This window comes from Sarcophilus harrisii, chromosome 1, assembly GCF_902635505.1.
Source record: "Sarcophilus harrisii chromosome 1, mSarHar1.11, whole genome shotgun sequence".
Lineage (NCBI taxonomy): Eukaryota > Metazoa > Chordata > Mammalia > Dasyuromorphia > Dasyuridae > Sarcophilus > Sarcophilus harrisii.
In genome coordinates this window covers 651,140,036-651,158,306 of record NC_045426.1, presented here as the reverse complement: position 1 = coordinate 651,158,306, position 18,271 = coordinate 651,140,036, and positions in this window count along the sequence as shown.

Here is an 18,271-nt window from a genome sequence, read left to right as displayed (position 1 = left end):
CTCCTGGTCTGTGGCCAGATGACCCTGTCTAGGGAAACTCCTGATGAGCCAAGCTAGGACTGAAGAGCTATAACAAGAGAGAAACATTCAGGAAACAAGCTCAGGTGCCATCAAGTCTGGAATTAAATAGACTTAAATAGACTTCTAATGACCTTGCTTTGTGATTTCTAGATTTATACATTCTCTCTCTCTTTTTTTTTTTCTGGGTGTGGAAGGAAGAAACACTCTTGTGGTCTTGTGGAGGCAGGAGAAAGAAAGGAAAGTGAGAAGTGGGTGGTTCTGGAATCCTGTTCCCAAATGTGATGGCAGGGGCAGGAGAGGGGCACAGAACACTAGCCAACAGATGTGGTAGATCTCTATAGCCGGGAAGCTCTGCTGGTTCAGGGGCCAGGAAGTTTCAGGTGTCTGGGACCTTTGAAGGAGAATGGGTGACTGAGAAAGAAATGGTATAGTGGATAGAGGGTGGCTTGGAGCCAGGATGACTCCTAAGGTTAGAGTCCCACATACTCTCTGGGCAAATAAGTTAATTCCCTTCCCTAGGCAATTTTAAGATTATAAATTTCAGTGCAGTTGTGGACTTACATAGGTAGAGGGAGTTTCATCATCGGGAATTCTAGATATTAATGAAAAATTAGTCTGGAAAGGGAAAAAAAGCAATAATGATAGCTCATATTTAGATCGCTTTAAGGTTTGCAAAAAATGTTATGAATATCTCACTTTTTCCTCACAACCATCCCAGAAGGTATGTGTTATTATCCCCATTTTACACTTGCGGTAACCGAGGCAGAGATTAAATGTCTTGCCCAGGATCACACAGGCAGTGAGTGTCTGAGGTAAGATGTAACTCAGGTCTTTCTGACTCCAAGACCATCACTTTCTCCATTATGTCACCCCGTCTTTGAGGCTGACTCCAAGCAGAATTGCACTCAAATTTAAGGCGGCTTCCTCTTTAGATTCTGAGAAGTTGAAGGATTTGACTCATGATGACTTTATGCAAAAAAGTCAGTATCAGCTGAGTTCTTAATGATGTAGCATTTGGGGGGGTACCCCCGTCTCACACGTGAGTCTTTCAGATAGGCTACAGAGGTTCAAGATAGAATACGTGTTTCACCAATTCAGAATCATAGCCCACAATCCCTACCAATGTGCTTACTTTTATTAGTCAGCACCAGGGGTCCGGATCTACATCTTGCCACTGGACCCAGAAGACTCTGGGGCACATTGTGAAGCTGGTGATTTTGCACTTCAATCCAATTCACTTGCATGCCATGGCACCCCCTCCCTAAAGTCACGGTCCTTTTCCAGAATAAAGAATAAACTACAACAGTAGACAAATGAGTTCAAAGCAAAAGTATTTAATGAAGTAGCATAGTAAAAAAAAAAAGGGGGGGGCAGCAATAAGACTTTCTTCCTATAAAATGGTGGGCACACAACCACAAATACAACACCATCATGAGAAACGGTGGACAAATGTAATGTGGAAAAGGCATGCGGCTAGAATGGGTATTTCCTCTTCAGAAAAAAAAAAAAAAGATTACAAGCTCTTTGAAACCTAGAACTATCTCAGACAGCCATTACCTAGAGACTTACATCCAAGTCTGCATTTTTTTGCTTATTAAGGGTAGGCCCTCCATCCCGTGTACTTGCAATTCTTGCAATTCTTCTTCCCTGCTTAACTTCCGATTGCTCAATAGTTCCCAAGAAACCTCAAACCGAGAGACTACTTTTCTGGGAAATTGTCAAAGCTTTTCTGGTTCAGGGACCCTCAGTTTTTAGATTCCAACACAGTTTCGAAAATGTGCATTCCATGCAAATGAAGGCGATGGGGAAGATACTAAACCCTAGGGTGAGGATTTTGTCTTCTTGCCTAACTACATTCCTTCCCTTATTATGTATATGTGATGGAGAACTGGCTCACCCCTTCTGCATCCTTCCCTATTCACTTTGTCTGAGACCCTAAGACCCAGGCTGTCTCATGGGTTTCATGGAGTTTCCTTTGCCTGTTCTTCCAGTTCTGGTGGTTTTTACTGCTGGGTTCTAGCATGGAATCCTTACGCTTATCCTAGGGATTGCAGGAACAGAACTTGGGTTTTTGAGGTCTCTGTAAAGTAGTATTTAAGACCCAGGTTGGGATTTTTGCAATAGATTTTTTTTTTTTTATCATAAAACTATGGGTAGATAAGAGCTCTTTGGATGTGGTCCTTCCTTTGATAGATAATTGCCAGTATTTTAAGCCAATGCCTAACTTTCAGGGGTACCTATGTCAGAAACAAGATGTAGAAGCCTTGATATTAGGAATATGACAAAGGAGTCAGTTATTTATGTGACTCCATTCTCTCTGGGTCTCTAGTTAACTTTTCTGAGTTGAAAGTATTTGTAGATCAGAATCCTTTCAAAACCATGGCTCATGAGCCCCCCCCTTCCCCCACTAATGAGTTTTATGTTTTTTAACCAACCAATCAGACGATACACTTAGCTCATTAAAAAATAGTATAAACTGCAAAAGATATTCCTCCTCTGCCCCATGAACCATAACCATACTTTCTCACAAATAAATGCGTACGTGGTGAGAAAAATGGACCTTTATAAGATGTGTGAGACATACACATGGGGAACAGGTGGCCATCCATATGTTAGGGAAACATACAGACAGGATGAATTCATATATATGGCAAATTCGGCAAAGATGGTCAAGTTTCCTCTTCTACAGATATAATTATTCTATTTTCTGTGAGGCTGCTTCCTGCTGGGAATTGCTTTCTACTTTAGCTGCTCATCAACTTCAGCTGGTTTTTTTCTCTTGTTCTTCCCCCCCCTCCCCCCCCCATTAATCTCAGGTCTCCACCTACTAGACATGCCATGATTCGTAAATCTTTTTCCTGTAAGAAAGGTGAACACTGCAGACAGAGATTAAATGACATAAGCTAAGGCAAGATTTGAACTGAATTTTTCTGACTGCCTTGTATTCTATCCATATTCTATCCACTGCCCCACCTAGGTTTTTATTTTTTTTTTTCATTTTCCTTTCCTTTGAACTCTTCTCTCATTGAATTGCCTTATCCTCTACTGCCTCCCTTGGGTATTTCAGTTTAACTGTCACTTAATCCATGATCAAAAACTTATTTGAGGCCTTAATATCTCCAACATAAAGTAAATTAGATTCTGTTTTTTTAAATAGACAAGGGGAACAAGAGACAGTAGTAAGGAAAGTAAGTTAAATTCACCCTACTAGAACCTCTATTCTATATAAAATACCAATGAATAAAGAAATCTAAAAACTTCTTGATAGTTATTCAACTTTCCCCAGAAACACATTATAGCCTCATCTTTTTCTTTGGACTTTCTTCCATTTGTATCTAGGAGTTTCACAAATTTAGAGCAGGAGGAAGTAGCATTATGGAAAAATTTTAAGCAGTAGGTAAGCAAAGACAAATACATTATCTTCTCCAGATACCTGACTAGTTGGATGGATATATTAGTCTAACTAGGTGGTTCCATAACAGATGGGGAAAAGAAGTAGATCCATAGCTGGACCAGGAAAAGTATTCCTAGTTACTGGGGAGCAATAAACCCAAAGCTATAGGAGAGCCCAAAATCCATATAGTTATATTTCCTTAAGGAGTTGCCATGTTTCTTTTTTTTTTTTCTTTTCTTATTAAATTAACTTTTTCCCTAATGAACAAAAATCTATTTTCTTTTTTTAAATAGATTTTTATTTTAAAAATACATGCAAAGATAATTTTCAACATCCACCCTTGTAAAATCTTGTGTCTCAATTTTTCTTCCTCCCTTCCCCTACTCCCTCCCCTAGACAGCAAGTAATCCAACATATGTTAAAAATGTGCAATTCTTCTCTACATATTTCCACATTTATCACTCTGCAAAAAAAAAAAAAAAAAAAAAAATCAGATCAAAAAGGAAAAAAGCAAGCAAACAACAACAAAAAAGCGAAAATACTATGTTGTGACCCACATTCAGTCCTCACAGTCCCCTCTCTGATTGCAGATGGCTCTATCAAAAGTCTATTAGAATCAGCCTGAATCACCTCATTATTGAAAAGAGCCACATCTATCAGAGTTGATCATGACATAATCTTGTTGCTGTGTCTTTTGATTTTACTTACCTCACTCAGCATCAGTTCATGTAAGTCTCTCCAGGCTCCTCTGAAATCATCCTGCTGATCATTTCTTATAGAATAATAATAAACCATAACTTATTCAGCCATTCCCCAACTGATGGGCATCCACTCAGTTTTTGCACATGTGGGTCCCTTTCCATCCTTTAAGATCTGTTTGGGATACAGACCCAGTACACCCACTACTGGATCAAAGGGTATGCACAATTTGATAGCCCTTGGGCATAGTTCCAACTTACTCTCCAGGATGGTTGGATCAGTTTACAACTTCACCAACAATGTATTAGTGTCCCAGTTTTCCCATATCCCTCCAACATTTATTATTATCTTTTCCTCTAATCTTAGCCAATCTGAGAGGTGTGCAGTGGTATCTCAAGGTTTTCTTAGTTAGCATTTCTCTAATCAATAGTGATTTAGAGTAAAAAAAAATCTATTTTCTTTCTTTCTTACCCCCCCCCCATACTACTGGGGTGTTGGGGAAAGAAATAAAAAAAAAAACTTTTATAACAAATACAGTTAGTCAAGCAAAACAAATTCCAGAATTGGCCATATCCAAAAAACATATCTTAATCTGCTTCCTATGTTAATCTCTCTTAGGAGATTGGTTGATCATTGTATTGATCAGAGTTTTAAGTGTTTTAGTTTTTACAATGTTGCTGTTGTATAAATTATTCTTCTGGTTCTGCTCACTTCACTCTGTATCATTTCAAATAAGGTTTCCCAGGTTTCTTTGAAGTTATTCTCTTCATCATTTTTTATGGCACAATAGTATTTCATTACATTCATATACTATAATTTGTTCAGTCATTCCCCATTTAATAGACACTTCCTTAGTTTTCAGTTCTTTGACACTGCATAAAGTATAACTATTAACCTTTTTATGTATATAGGTCCTTTTTCTATTTCTTTGATCTCTTTGAAGTATAAGCCTGTTCACTATATTTTATTTTTGGGAGGCACTCGGGGTCAAATGACTTCCCTAGGGTCATATAGCTAATAAGTATCAAGCATCCTGGCTCCAAGACCAATGCTTTAACCACTGAGCCACTTTGTTGCCCCTATGATCAGTATTTTAAATTCATCCCCTTAATCTTCTGGCAGTATTACAAATCTGGAGTCTAAACAGTAGTGGGGATTTTAGGAAGGCAGAGGAGCTGTGAATCTGGAGGGGAAAGCTGGAGATCTCCAACTCCTAAGGTATAGAATGAGCTCATAAAGACTAAGGCTTTTGATAAAGTCCAACTTCTTAAACTGTTGTTCGTGATCCAATATGGGGTCTCATAACTGAATATGGGGGTTTCAAAATAATGATTTATCATCAATAAGTGTTTAATTTATTCTTTTATATATTGGATCTTGTAAAGATTTCTCTGACAAAAAGGCAAAAAGTTTAAGCAGTCCAGGTAAAGGACTTTGATGTGCTGGCCACAGCCAACCACGGGGAGGAGGTTTATCTGAGGGAAATAGAGGAGTCATCCTTAGATGTTTAGTTGGGGAGGCTGGGAAGCCTGGATAGGGATAGCCCTAAAGAGTTTAGGGAGTCTTCAGAGCCTATATTATCTATATTTACCTTATTAGTGAGGTGGGGCATGATATTTCAGAGGAAGATTGTCCCTGGGTAGCTCATTAAAATTTAAGAGGGACATCTAGGAAGAGGGCCACTATGACAGGAAGCCATTCTACTCACCTTGTTAGGATTGGGGAGATCATAAGTGAACACTGGAATCAGTCTTAGGAGTTAATATTATGGTAAAAGGGAAAATTGATAACAGCTAGAAAAACATTCTTCACTCTATGCTCTCCATGAGTTCTATCAAATTCTAATATTTTGTAGGGTTGGAATTCTTTCTGGGTAGTTTACATGGTCTCAGCAGGACAGTAGAAATAGTCCCTCTTATGTTGGTTCCAGTCCCAACTCGGACATATACTAACTCTGTGACTCTTATCTTTAAATATTCTAACAATTCTGTATAAGTTGCTAAGAAAGTGCTGACCTGATTAGGTAGAGGGAATATACTCCCCTGGGAGTGAAATCCAGGATTAATTCTGCTGGTTTCATATTATTGAGAGGTAAGGAGGCAACTCTGAAACCTGAGAGATCTGAATTCAAGTCCTGCCTTGAAATGCACAGTCTGTGTGACTCTAGGCAAATCATTCATTTTCTCAGAATTTTAAGATCATAAATTGCCAAAAAAGTGACAATTTATGTTGGTAGAGAGAGAGTGTCTTCATTTGGAAATTCTGTATACCAATGAAATCCCAGTACTTATCTCTATTCCTATTCAGTGTTTGTGTGTTTTGTTTTTCTGACATTCTTCAGTACTCTGCTGCCCTTTTATATTAATATTTGATTATGCACCCCTCCTGTCACTCTTTGAATGTGCCCGTTAAATATTTGGACATATCAAAAATCTAATTTTTAAAAATATTTTTATATTTGAGAATCTCGCTGTTTTTTCTTTTAGACTGTCAGATCATAGCATCCTACCCTTTCCCCTCTCTGTATTAAAAATATCTGTTCTGTTTCTGTCTAAGGGATACATCTGACTGACTCTTCTCTGGCTAGTATGATTGTTGTGATGAGGCTGTCACTTTTTCCCAGTGTTCCCCCCTCCTTTTACATACTCAACCATTTCCTCCTTGTGGGTCAGATTTTTCGCCCAGAATAGTGGTTGTCTTCATTACTTCCTCTATCTTTTCTGAGATAAAATGATTAGGAAGGTACGTTATTATTGTGTCACATACTTGGCTTTAGTAGAATAAAACTGGGTAAATGAACCTTCTCTTCTCTCCTCACCCCCACATACAACCCTACTATATAGGGATCTGTATGTACATATATGTACACACATACACACACATCCTAGCTGGCCTTGGCTTTAGATCTTTGCCTATAATCTTGGCTTAATGAGTAGAACATGTTTATAAAGAGCATTATAAATAATTTTCCTTAAATTGGCCTGTGAAGTTATTGTAATAACTACTGTTCCCTCCACTAGATTGTGGACTCCTTAAGAAGAAGGACTGGCTTTTGTCTTTCTTTATTTTCCCAGAGCTTCACTAAATTTCTGGCACATAGTAGGTATGTTTTTTTTTTTTTAAAGAGATATTTTACGAAGGTAGTACAGTACAAAATGTCCCCATTCCTCTCTAATAAAAGTCTTGAACATACTATCTTTTCAGTACATTCTAATTTCAGGAAAAGTAGACTCAAGTTTTTGTGCACATGTGGCAAAGGAAATAACTCACAACTCCTAAAAGTCCTTTGAAAGGAGAGGTTCTCAAGTCCTTAAGTAAAATTCTTTTAAAAATCATTTCCTCTCAAATTACATGTAAAAACAATTTTAAATAATCATTTCTTAAAACTTTGAGTTCCAAATTCTTTCCCTGTCTTCTTCCCTTCCCCCCTCATTGAGATGGTATTGCAGTTTGACATAGGTTATACATGTGCAGTCATGCAAAACATATTTCCATATTAGTCATGTTGTGAAAGAAAACAGACCAAAAAAAAAAAAAAAACCAAGAAAAATTTAAAAAGTTAAAAAAAGCATGCTTTGATCTGTATTCAGACTCCATTAATTCTTTCTCTGGAGATGGATAGCATTTTTATTATAAGTCCTTAGAAAATGTCTTGGATCATTATGTTACTGAGAAAAACTAGGTCACTCACAACTGATCATTGTACAATATTATTGTTACTGTGTATAGACTCCTGATTCTGCTCATTTTATTTTGCATCTATTTATGTGTCTTTACAATTTTTTTTTCTGAGAAAATCCTGCTCATTGTTTCTTAAAGCACAACAGTATTTCTTCACAATCATATATCACGATCATAAACCACAAGTTGTTTAGTCATTCCCCAATAGATAGGCATCCCCTCAATTTCCAGTGCTTTGTTACCATTAAAAGAATTGCTATAAATATTTTTGTACATATAGATCCTTTCCATAGGTATAGAGACTTAGTAGTAAAATTGTTTGATCAAAAGGTATGCAGTTTTATAGCCCTTTGGACATAATTTCAAATAGTTCTTCAGGATGTTAAATCAGTTCACAATTCCACCAACAATGCACTGATATCTCAATTTTCCCACATCACCCGATTTGGGGGGGGGAGTTGTGTTAGTATTTCAAAGTTGTTTTAATGTGCATTTCTCTAATCATGAGTGATTTAGATCATTTTTTTCATATGTTAGCTTTAGTTATCATTTTCATAGATAGCTTTAATTTCTTCACCTAAAAACTGCTCTTTTTTTTTTTTTTGACTATTTGTTAATTGGGGAATAGCTCTGATTTTTATAAATTTGACTCAGTTTTCTAAAAATTTGAAAAATGAGACTTTATCAGAGACATCAGAGATAGTTGGTATAATTTTTTTTCAGTTATGATCACTATGTATTTCTCACTATTTACCTGTATTTCCCTCCTGTTTCTCTCTCTCTCTCTCTCTCTCTCTCTCTCTCCCTCTCTCTCTCCCTCTCTCTCCTTTCACTCTGTCCATCCTCAAAAGTATCTTGCTTCTGACCATCCTATCCCCCAGTCCACTCTTTCTTTCATCCCCTCAAGTGTTTAATAAATGCTTTTAGATTATTGATAATTATTACTTATTTTGTGGATGTAGTGGTCCACACTGGGGCTTGTTAGAGGTTATACTCCCATAAAGCATCAGACTTGAGTTTTGAAGCCAAAACCTCTGCTTCTAAGTCTGACCTGTCTTGCTATGCCATACTTTCTTTCCAAAAATTGCCAGAATGATCTCTCACTTTATTCCCTCAAATTCCAAGCCATGTACTTACTCTCTCTGCAATTTGCCCTACAGTGATAGGATCATAGGAGTAAAGAGTTAGAATTGGAAAAAGTCCTAAGAGGGTTTTTAATTTAATCTACTGGTTTTAGATATAACATATCTAATTTTAGATATAAATCTAAATATCTAAATTTTAGATATAAAAACTGAGGCTCCAATTAAATGTCTTGACTATGGTTGCAGGAGGTAGTAAATAGTGTAAGTAAACATCTTTATTTACACCTCTACTTCAAATCCTGAACCTGCTTTCCCCTGGATTTTTCTGATTTTATGTATTAGAGAGTGGAAGTACAGTTCATAAAATCAGGACCTCTATTGGAAAGGATTGTTATTAAGGGCCATATACTATAAAACTCTTTAAAAAGCCCTATACAGACCTAGCTGGTGCAGATAATAAAAAATTTCAAAATAATAATAGTGTTTATATTGAAGCTTGAAGGTTTACCCAGCACTTCACAACTATTATTTCATTTTATTCTCATAACAACTCTAGGAGGTAAGTGATATTATTCCCCATTTTACATATGAGGAAACTGAGTCAAAGAAGTTAAATGACTGCCAAGGAACAAATAGCTAGTAAGTGTTTCAGGAAAGATTTGAATTCAGAACATTCTGTCTGTAGCTCTATCCAGTTGGATACATAGTTACTATTTTTTTTTCCTGAGGCAATTGGGGTTAAGTGACTTGTCCAGGATCTCACAGCTAGGAAGTGTTAAGTGTCTGAAGTCAAATTTGAACTCAGGTCCCTCCTGACTTCAAGGCTGGTGCTCTATCCACTGCACTACCTAGCTACCCCACACATAGTTACTGTTTTCCTTGTAAAGAAATACAGAACTGGGGCTAGTGTCCAGGGAGAAAGCTCAGATTTCCCAATGCCAGCCTGCTGACTTGTGGTATAGCTGGATTTAGTTGGTGAGTGGCCAGAAATTGGGCACAAATACAAACCATTCCTTATAGGAGCAGCAAGATGAAGGGAGATGAGGGAGCTGAAATGACATTTCTACACTCTTCGCTGTTCTTGAGATCTAGAATACTTGATAGCAGCCCTCTTTCAGTCTTCCTCCAAAATGGCTTTTATTATCTATCACATGTAGAACCATAGGTGAGGTTGTTAGGTCATAAGTTCCATGTGGGTAGGGGTTGTATCTAAATTTTGAAATCTGAACAAAAATTATAATATTGATTTTAAAAAATAACACAAAACAATTATATAATAATTTCCCCCTCAAAAGTTCACCAGAAACTCCATTTTAAGGTCAGCCATGTTACTTTTTAATTTTCAAAACATATGCAAGAAATATTTGTATAAATATGTATGCCTATATTGGATTTACATATATTTTTTGTCATGTTTAACATATATTGGATTACTTGTCATCTAGAGGAGGGGGTGGGGAAGGGGGGGAATTGGAACACAAAGTTTCGCAAGGGTCAATGGTGAAAAATTATCTTTGCATATATGTTTTTAAGCTTTTTATTTTCAAAACATATGCAAGCTGGACATATTGTTCTAAAATTGTTGTTTTTCCTTCTTTCTCAGAAAGGATCATAACATCAGGGAGGTGATACCATGACATGCACATGAATTGGATTTTAAGAGGGAGGGATGTACAAAGTCCCAGCTTTACTTTTATTCCTCTCTGGACACCACTCCTCACTCTTTGAATTTCTTTCTCCCCTGTTCCCCCTTTTTCTCCCATCCCTTTCCAACCCCTATTTTTGGGTCTCCTTTTGTCTTTTCAATTAGAACATAACTTCTTTTGGGGCAGGTGCTGCCTTTCCTTTTGCTTGTATGTATATGGCCAGTACTTACAGCAATGCGAGGACATAATCAATTCTAAGATTGATTAAGTTAAATCTTTATTGACTTAACCTGGCAGACAAATATAAAACAAAATACCCTAAAATTAAAGACTGAGTCTTTTCTAGTAATTACTTAATAAATGTTTGTTGGCTGAATCAATGTATGAATGGGCATTTCCTGTCAACTCTTACTCCTGGGCAGGAGGGAGTATGAGAGAATAGTAAAGTCATTATATTTGGGGTTTCAAACCTGGGTTCTGTTATTTAGTAGTTTGTATTAGTTTTTTAGTAGTTTGTAGTTGTTTGTAGTTATTTAGAAGTTTGTAGTCCTTGACCACTCTGAGACTTCCTATTGGAAATGTTTTAGAGTGTAAGATTCCCTTTTTAAATGTGTCAAAAACATGCCCAAATCTCACTAGATTTGTAGTTGTATGTGTTAGAATTTATTGTTTGAAAACAAACCTGAATATACAAAGCTAGTGTGAATTTAGCAATGCTTTTAAATGCACATACACACACATATGTGTATATGTACATGCATGTCAGCATATATGTACATATATGTATATAAGTATATTATTGTATCTGTATACACACATATACGTGTGTACCGTGTATACATATATACACAATCTGTATCTGTGTATATATGCTTGTGTGTGTGTGATAGTTACATCTATGCTATTTGAAAAAAATACCATAAATATACAAGTCTACATACAGCTTAGTCTACAAAAGGTACATTTAGGATCATAGATCATCATTTGGTCCAACTCCCTCATTGTAGAGATGAGGAAACTGAGGCACACAGAGGCAAGGTGACTAAGCTTAAGTCACATGAGACCAGATCCTTTGACTCCAGAATCAATTTTTTGTTTTATTATTTACACTATGCCACATGCATCTCTATTTAGTATAGAATTTTGTATGGATTCATGGGCCTATTGTAATCACCTATAACTCCAATGGGAATTTATGATCCATTGATTAGGAATAATTAGACCAGATGGCATGGAAGGTTCCTTTTAGCTCTAAATTCTATGATCCTAAGAACCCATAAGAAAATAATATTATTGTCAAAACTTAGTCTGTAACTGTGGAATGGATAAAAGAATATCCCTGAGCCATCCTAGGTTGTTTCTATCAGGGCCAACTTCCTAGAAAAAAATGACTTATGATCCAGGCTTTAAATGTATGAAGGAGGGAAGATACTGTGGGCAGAAAGGAAGAGAATGATCTTGTGGCTACCAGGTCTGATCAAGCTGGGTCCTAGCTTTGTGTGACCCTTTCCTTAGGTCTCCTGATTCCAGTTCCCATTCCTACCATATTCGACTTGTCCAGGGCTGACCAGATATTTAGACAGAATAGTCCCATAGCATATAGCTTGACATGGAGTTAGAGCTTGATAAATGTTTTGACTGACTGGTAGACACATTAATATTTATGTTATGATATGATATTGTCAAGCAATATGCTATGCTCTAGGATTACAAACAAGTTTAATATATATATATATATATATATACACACACCACACATATACATACATATATATAATATGACAAATCAGAAATAATCAACAGAAGGAAGACACTAAAATTAAGGGAGATTGGGAAAAGCTTCTAGTAGTGGGATTTTAACTGGAACCTGAAGGAAGCCAGGAAGCAGGGATAAGGAGGGAGAACATTTCAAGCATGGGGGATAGTCAGTGAAAATGCCTGAAGTCAAAAGATGCAGAGTTTTGTTGGAATAACAGCAAAAAGACCAGTGTCATTGAATCAAAGAATATGTGGAGGGGTGGTGGAGTGTAAGGTGTAAGAATACTGGAAAGGTGGGAGGGGGTAGGTTATGAAGGTCTTTGAATAACAAACAGGGGATTTTGTATTTGATGAGAATCACTGGAGTTTCTTGAGGAGAGGGAGTGACTGTCAGATCTTCAGTTTGAGAACATCACTTTAAGAGCTAAGTGCCTTCACTCAGAGTAGAATGGGGCTCTCCCCATTGTGGGATGTAGACCAAGCAATAGGCTATTGCAATAATTCAAGTGTAGGATGATGGGGGCCAGCACCAGCTCGGTGCTGAGATGGTGGAGAGAGAGAAGGAGTATGTGAAAGATGGTATGAAGGTAAAATCAACAGCAACCGATAGAATATGGGCTTTGAGAGAGTGAGGAGTTCAAGATGACATCTAACTTGTGAGTCTGGCTGACTGAGAGGGTGGTTGATAACCTTGACAATAATAGAGAAGTTTGGAAGTTGGAATGAAATATGATAAATTCACTTTTGGACATGCTAAATTTAATATGATTACAGAATATCCAGTTCACAATGTCTGATACACAGTTGGAGATGTGAGATTGGAAGTCAGCAGAGAGATTAGGGCTTGATAAGAAGTTTTAAAAAACATCAATGTATCTGTGATATTTGAATTTATGGGAGCTGATGAGGTCACCAAATGATAAAATATAGAAGGAGAAGAAACGAAAACTCAGAACAGAGCTCTTTGGGACAACCATGGTTAACAGGAATGATGTAGATGAAGACCCAGCAAAAATATCAGAGAAGAAGAGGTCAGATAGGAGGAAAAACAAGAGAGAATGGTCTCCCAAAAACATAGAGGAGATAATATCAAGGAAAAGAGGGTGCTTAACAGTGTCAGAGGTTGCAAAGGGTTAAGAAGCATGAAAATGAAGAAAAGGATATTGGATTCGGCAGCTAAGAGACCATTGGTAACTCTGGAGAGAGCAGTTTTGATAGAGTTAAAGAGTGTGAGGAAAGGAAGTGGAAGAAGTGATTATAAAAAGCTTTGTCAAGGGCCTTAGCCACTTGTTCAGGGATTATCAAACAGGGTTTTTTGAGGATAGGAGAGACATAGGTATACTTGTAAGCAGTAGGGAAATATCCAATAGAGAAATGCAGAAGACAAAGGGAAAGTAGATATGATGGGAATGAGGCAAACTGATGGAGAAAATGAAATAGATGGGATTAATTTGACATGTAAAGATTGTTAGCCTTGGTGAGCTTCTCCATGTAAAACAGATGGAGGAGGTGAAAGTGGCAGAAGGAAACTGGGTGATGTGAGGTGGGAAGAGGGCAGAAGAGGGAGCTCTTAGTGAATGACCTCAAATTTTTTCTTCGTTTTAAAAATTCAGTTTTCTTTTCTCTTCAATTCGAATTCTCTCCTCTTTATCTATTGACAAGTCAAGAAAAATACAACTCATTACAAATATGTTTAGCCATAATCTCAATTTTTTTTCCCAGTAAAAATATGAGGCAAGATTCTCAGCTGAGAAAAGATGAGATGAGGGAGAGCCATGGGAGGCTTGAGGAGAGAGGAGGTTTGGTGAGTTCGTTAGTGAGTTAATTAGCAAAATATAAAACAGTTACCTTGCAGTAGTGAGAGCTCATTTGAAGTTATGTGACATAATTTTGTATCAAATCCAATCAGTGCTATTTCTAGCTTTTCCCCCGTTTTATTCAGCAGCTTTTGTGAAGAAAAAAAGACAGTAGATGGTGGGAAGGATTCAGGGTTTGAGGCTTGGCAGGGGAAGATTAACAATCCAACAATGGAGTAAGGGACTTAGAAGAAGACAGTTTAGAGTTAAATCTTGACCCAGGGGTCAAGCTGGGACATAAAGAAGAGTTTAGATAGTGGTAAATTCTGGGAGAGAACTGAGATGGTGAAGGAAGTGGAGATCATACAGCATGGATGAAGAACAGGATTTGGGTTTACAAGGCAGAGGGAAAAGTGGAAAGGCATCAGCTTGTGGTCTGATAAGGGAATTTAGACTTCATGAATACAGAAGTAGAACATTTGTGGGTGATGGCAAGCAAGGATATGACTATCACTAAGTATGACTGAAAGAAGGAATAGATCATGAGAAATGAGTAGGTTGAAGTAAGTTAGCAGATTTGTAGAAATATCAATATGCATATTAAAGTCCCATAGTATGAGGGCAGGACTTGGGGGAAGAAAAGAGTGAGCCAGTTACTGAATTGATTGAAGAACGAAGGGATGTATCCCAGAGATAGAGAACATCCAGGTGGCCTGTAGTGCATAACGTCAATCTTGGAATCAAGAAGACTCATCTTCCTGAGTTCAAATCTGGCCCCAGACACTCATTAGCTGTGGGACCTTGGGTAAGTCATTTAACCCTGTATCTCCTTAGTTCTTCATCTGTAAAATGGGCTGGAGAAGGAAATGGGAAATCCTTGCCAAGAAAACTCTAAAAGGATCAACCCTGACTGAAATGACTCAACTGTAAAAATTCTGGAGATAGACAATAGCTGGGATTTAAGGGGTTCAGGGAAGTTTTTTCCTGAAAAATCTTGCTGAAATGATGCCATTTGGGTTTTATTCCTTTGATTTAAGCAGTGTCTTCAAACTCTTTTTAAAAAATGCAATTATCTCCTAGAAGGAGATAATTTATGCCTTTGTATGAATGGTTTCAATTGGGTTTCAAATTTCATAGATTATAGGAACTGAAAAGACCCTTAGAAAAGAGAACAGAGATCATCAGAAATAGAAGGGACCTTAGGACACATAAAGTTTTATTAATGTTTTTTTTGTTTTACATTTAAATAAATTTCCCAATACTTCTTTTGTTCTTCTTACTTAATATCCACATTGAAGTCACCCTTGTAACTGAAATACATTTGAAGGAGGTCTTGGTAATCAAAAATGTCATGAATCACACATTGAAGCCAACACTCATCTTACAGATGGGAAAACTGAGGATGAGTATTAAAGAGAGTTAAAGAAAAGAAGCAAGATTTGAAATCACATCTTCTGTTTTTGCTACTTTGCCTCAATGTCTCCCTGCCTAGGAGCTAGAATTCCAAGTTCTCCCTTCCCTCCTTCCTTTCCTTTCCTTTTCTTTCCTTCCTTCCTTCCTTCCTTCCTCCCTTCCTCCTTTCCTCTTTCCCTTCCTCCCTCCCTCCCTCCCTTCTTTCCTTCCTTCCCCCAGTATCCACACATCTGCTTCTTCCATTTCTATTCTATACAGCTAGCACACTGATTGACTTAGAGGACTGATCTGATTTCACTGCTTCACTCCCCTCTTCAAAGAAATTTTAGTGGCTCCCTATTGCTTACAGGGAAAATTATAGTCTCTTTTGTTTCCCATTCATTTTTCTCCTCTGATTTTGATGAGGTCTTCAATATTAGGTATGGTTAGCAGAAGAAATGATAAAAATTAATACTTTAGGCAAGCAGGAAGAAGGTTCTGATAATGGAGATCAGTTTCATTCCTTGATACACCCTCTAAAGGTAATCCAGTCAGAAATCCAAGTTATGTCAAGATCCTGAGATTAAATTTCCCCTATAAAAACAACTTATAGTCCATGGCTTTGCTGCTACCTTCCTTTGGGTCAGCCCCCCACGGCACTCTGCTTTGTGGTGTCTTTTCCCTTCCCCCATGCCACATGCTATCTCCCCTAACTCCACTATGTTTCTCAACCCCACTTCTCCTTACAGTTAACTCTTTTAGGGCTAAGTCCTTTTCAGGATTTAGATTGCTGGCAAAGATCATGTCCCATTCTCATAGGGTGCTCCCTTTTTTACTGGGTAATTGGGAGTTCCACTGCTGTCCTTTTCTTTCATGTGTTCTCCCACTCTGTTTCATATTTATCATTCCCTGTGTCTGTTGTATCCCTTTATTTTGTCTGTAACGTGTCCCCCTAAATAAATCTACCCTTTGCCAAAGAGAATGGCCATTATAAATTTGTCACATGACCGAACCCCAACTTTTGGTGACTGTCAACATTTGGTGTCAAACCCCACATCATAGATCACATCAATTTTATCTTACACTGCCCTACCCCCCCCAACTTCATGTTTCACCACATTCTATCTCTAGACTTTGTACCTTTACATGGTTTGTCCCCCCATACCTAGAACACAATCTCTCCTCACATTTATTTTTGGGAATCCCTACGGCCAGTGACCTCTGATTGATTAATCTGCTTTTTCTTTTCTTCTGCATTTTTCATTGTCATTCCTGGGGTCGGAGAAAAGGAAGAATGGAGGAGGTGAGTAATCCTCATTACTTAATGTAAAAGCAGTTACTGTAATTCTAATGTCTCACCAGCACTTGAAAAGAATCACTCTTCTTTGTGGAACTGGTCCTGGCAGATGTCAGAGGAAAATGTATGAGAAACCTGTCAGAGATAAAGAGAGGAAACAAAGGGATGATGACCCTTGATCTCAGCTTCCTGGTGGCCAGCCTAGAAAGTATCTGGTAGGACTTTGTCTAGCTGTATGCCAAGAGGAAGGGCACTGAAGAACTGGGAGAGAGTGGGAGATCAATGAAGTGAGCCAAGTTGAAAAGTTCCTTGTATGCATTCTTCATCATTAAGAACAAGGTGCTTGAAGAGAGAATCTCTCACCAATCCGGGTAGTGGATGCATCAGTGAAAAACAAACACATAAAAAGGAGGAGGAGAAATTGAGATTTCAGCTTCTGCCCAGGAGTAGTCTATAATCAATAGTCAATAAATGTAATTATTAAGCACCTGCTATGTATCAGGCATTGTGCTAAGTAGTAAGGATTGTTGTTTATTCCTTTTAGTAGTGCCCTTCTCTTAGAGACTCCATTTGGGATTTCCTTGGCAAAGATATTGAAGTGAATGGACCACTTCCTTCTTCAGCTCATTTTACAGTTGAAGAAATCGAGGCAAAACCGGGTTAAGTGACTTGCCCAGCTAGTAACTGTCTGAGGCTAGATTTGAACTCAGGAAGGTGATTCTTCCTAATTCCTTTACACTACAAATTAGGGTTTCACTTACAGTTTTGATGATGTCTAAACTCAAGAAAGGGATGTAGAAAATGTTAGTAATATAGATTAAATATATAAGTATGATATTGTACAGTCCCCCTCCCCCTTCTGGAGAGTGGGTGGTTATGGGGTTTTCAGAGAGGACTAGCACCTCTGGTGTGAGGGTTTGCCAAGCCTTTTTTCAGGACTACTCATCCGTCTTTGGTGTCCGACCAGTCACCCAACTCTCATGTAAATTGACCACACCCCAATAAAACCATCTCGGCAGACCGGTTGAACCAGGTTGAGGGTAACCAACAGGTTCCAAACTCTCCTGTGAGTTAGGAGGAAGTCTACAGAAGACTTCCCTGGGGGAATGAGCAGATGAAAATGATTTATTCTGATTTGGAGTGATTAGAGTGATTACTGAAGACAGCCAGGTCATCATCCACTCCATCACTGACTATTGCCAGTCATCCTCACTTTTGTCTTGTTATTAGACTTTGATGACTCTGGAAGAATGAGGCTGATGACTGTGCAATTCTGCCTCATTTTAGTCCACATCAAGACATCATCCCATGATGCCTTTGATGGTCCTCTTGGAAAACCAATGACCAACAGCAACAACTAGCATCCCATTGCTTAGGAGCCAAGTCGTGCTAAATTTGAATTATTCTGCTTATTCCAATCCCTAGAGAGAAACAGGCAGAGGCACTAAAAAGCTGATTTCCTTGAGGACCAGCTTTATCCTGTATACACGTTTGCAAAGGCG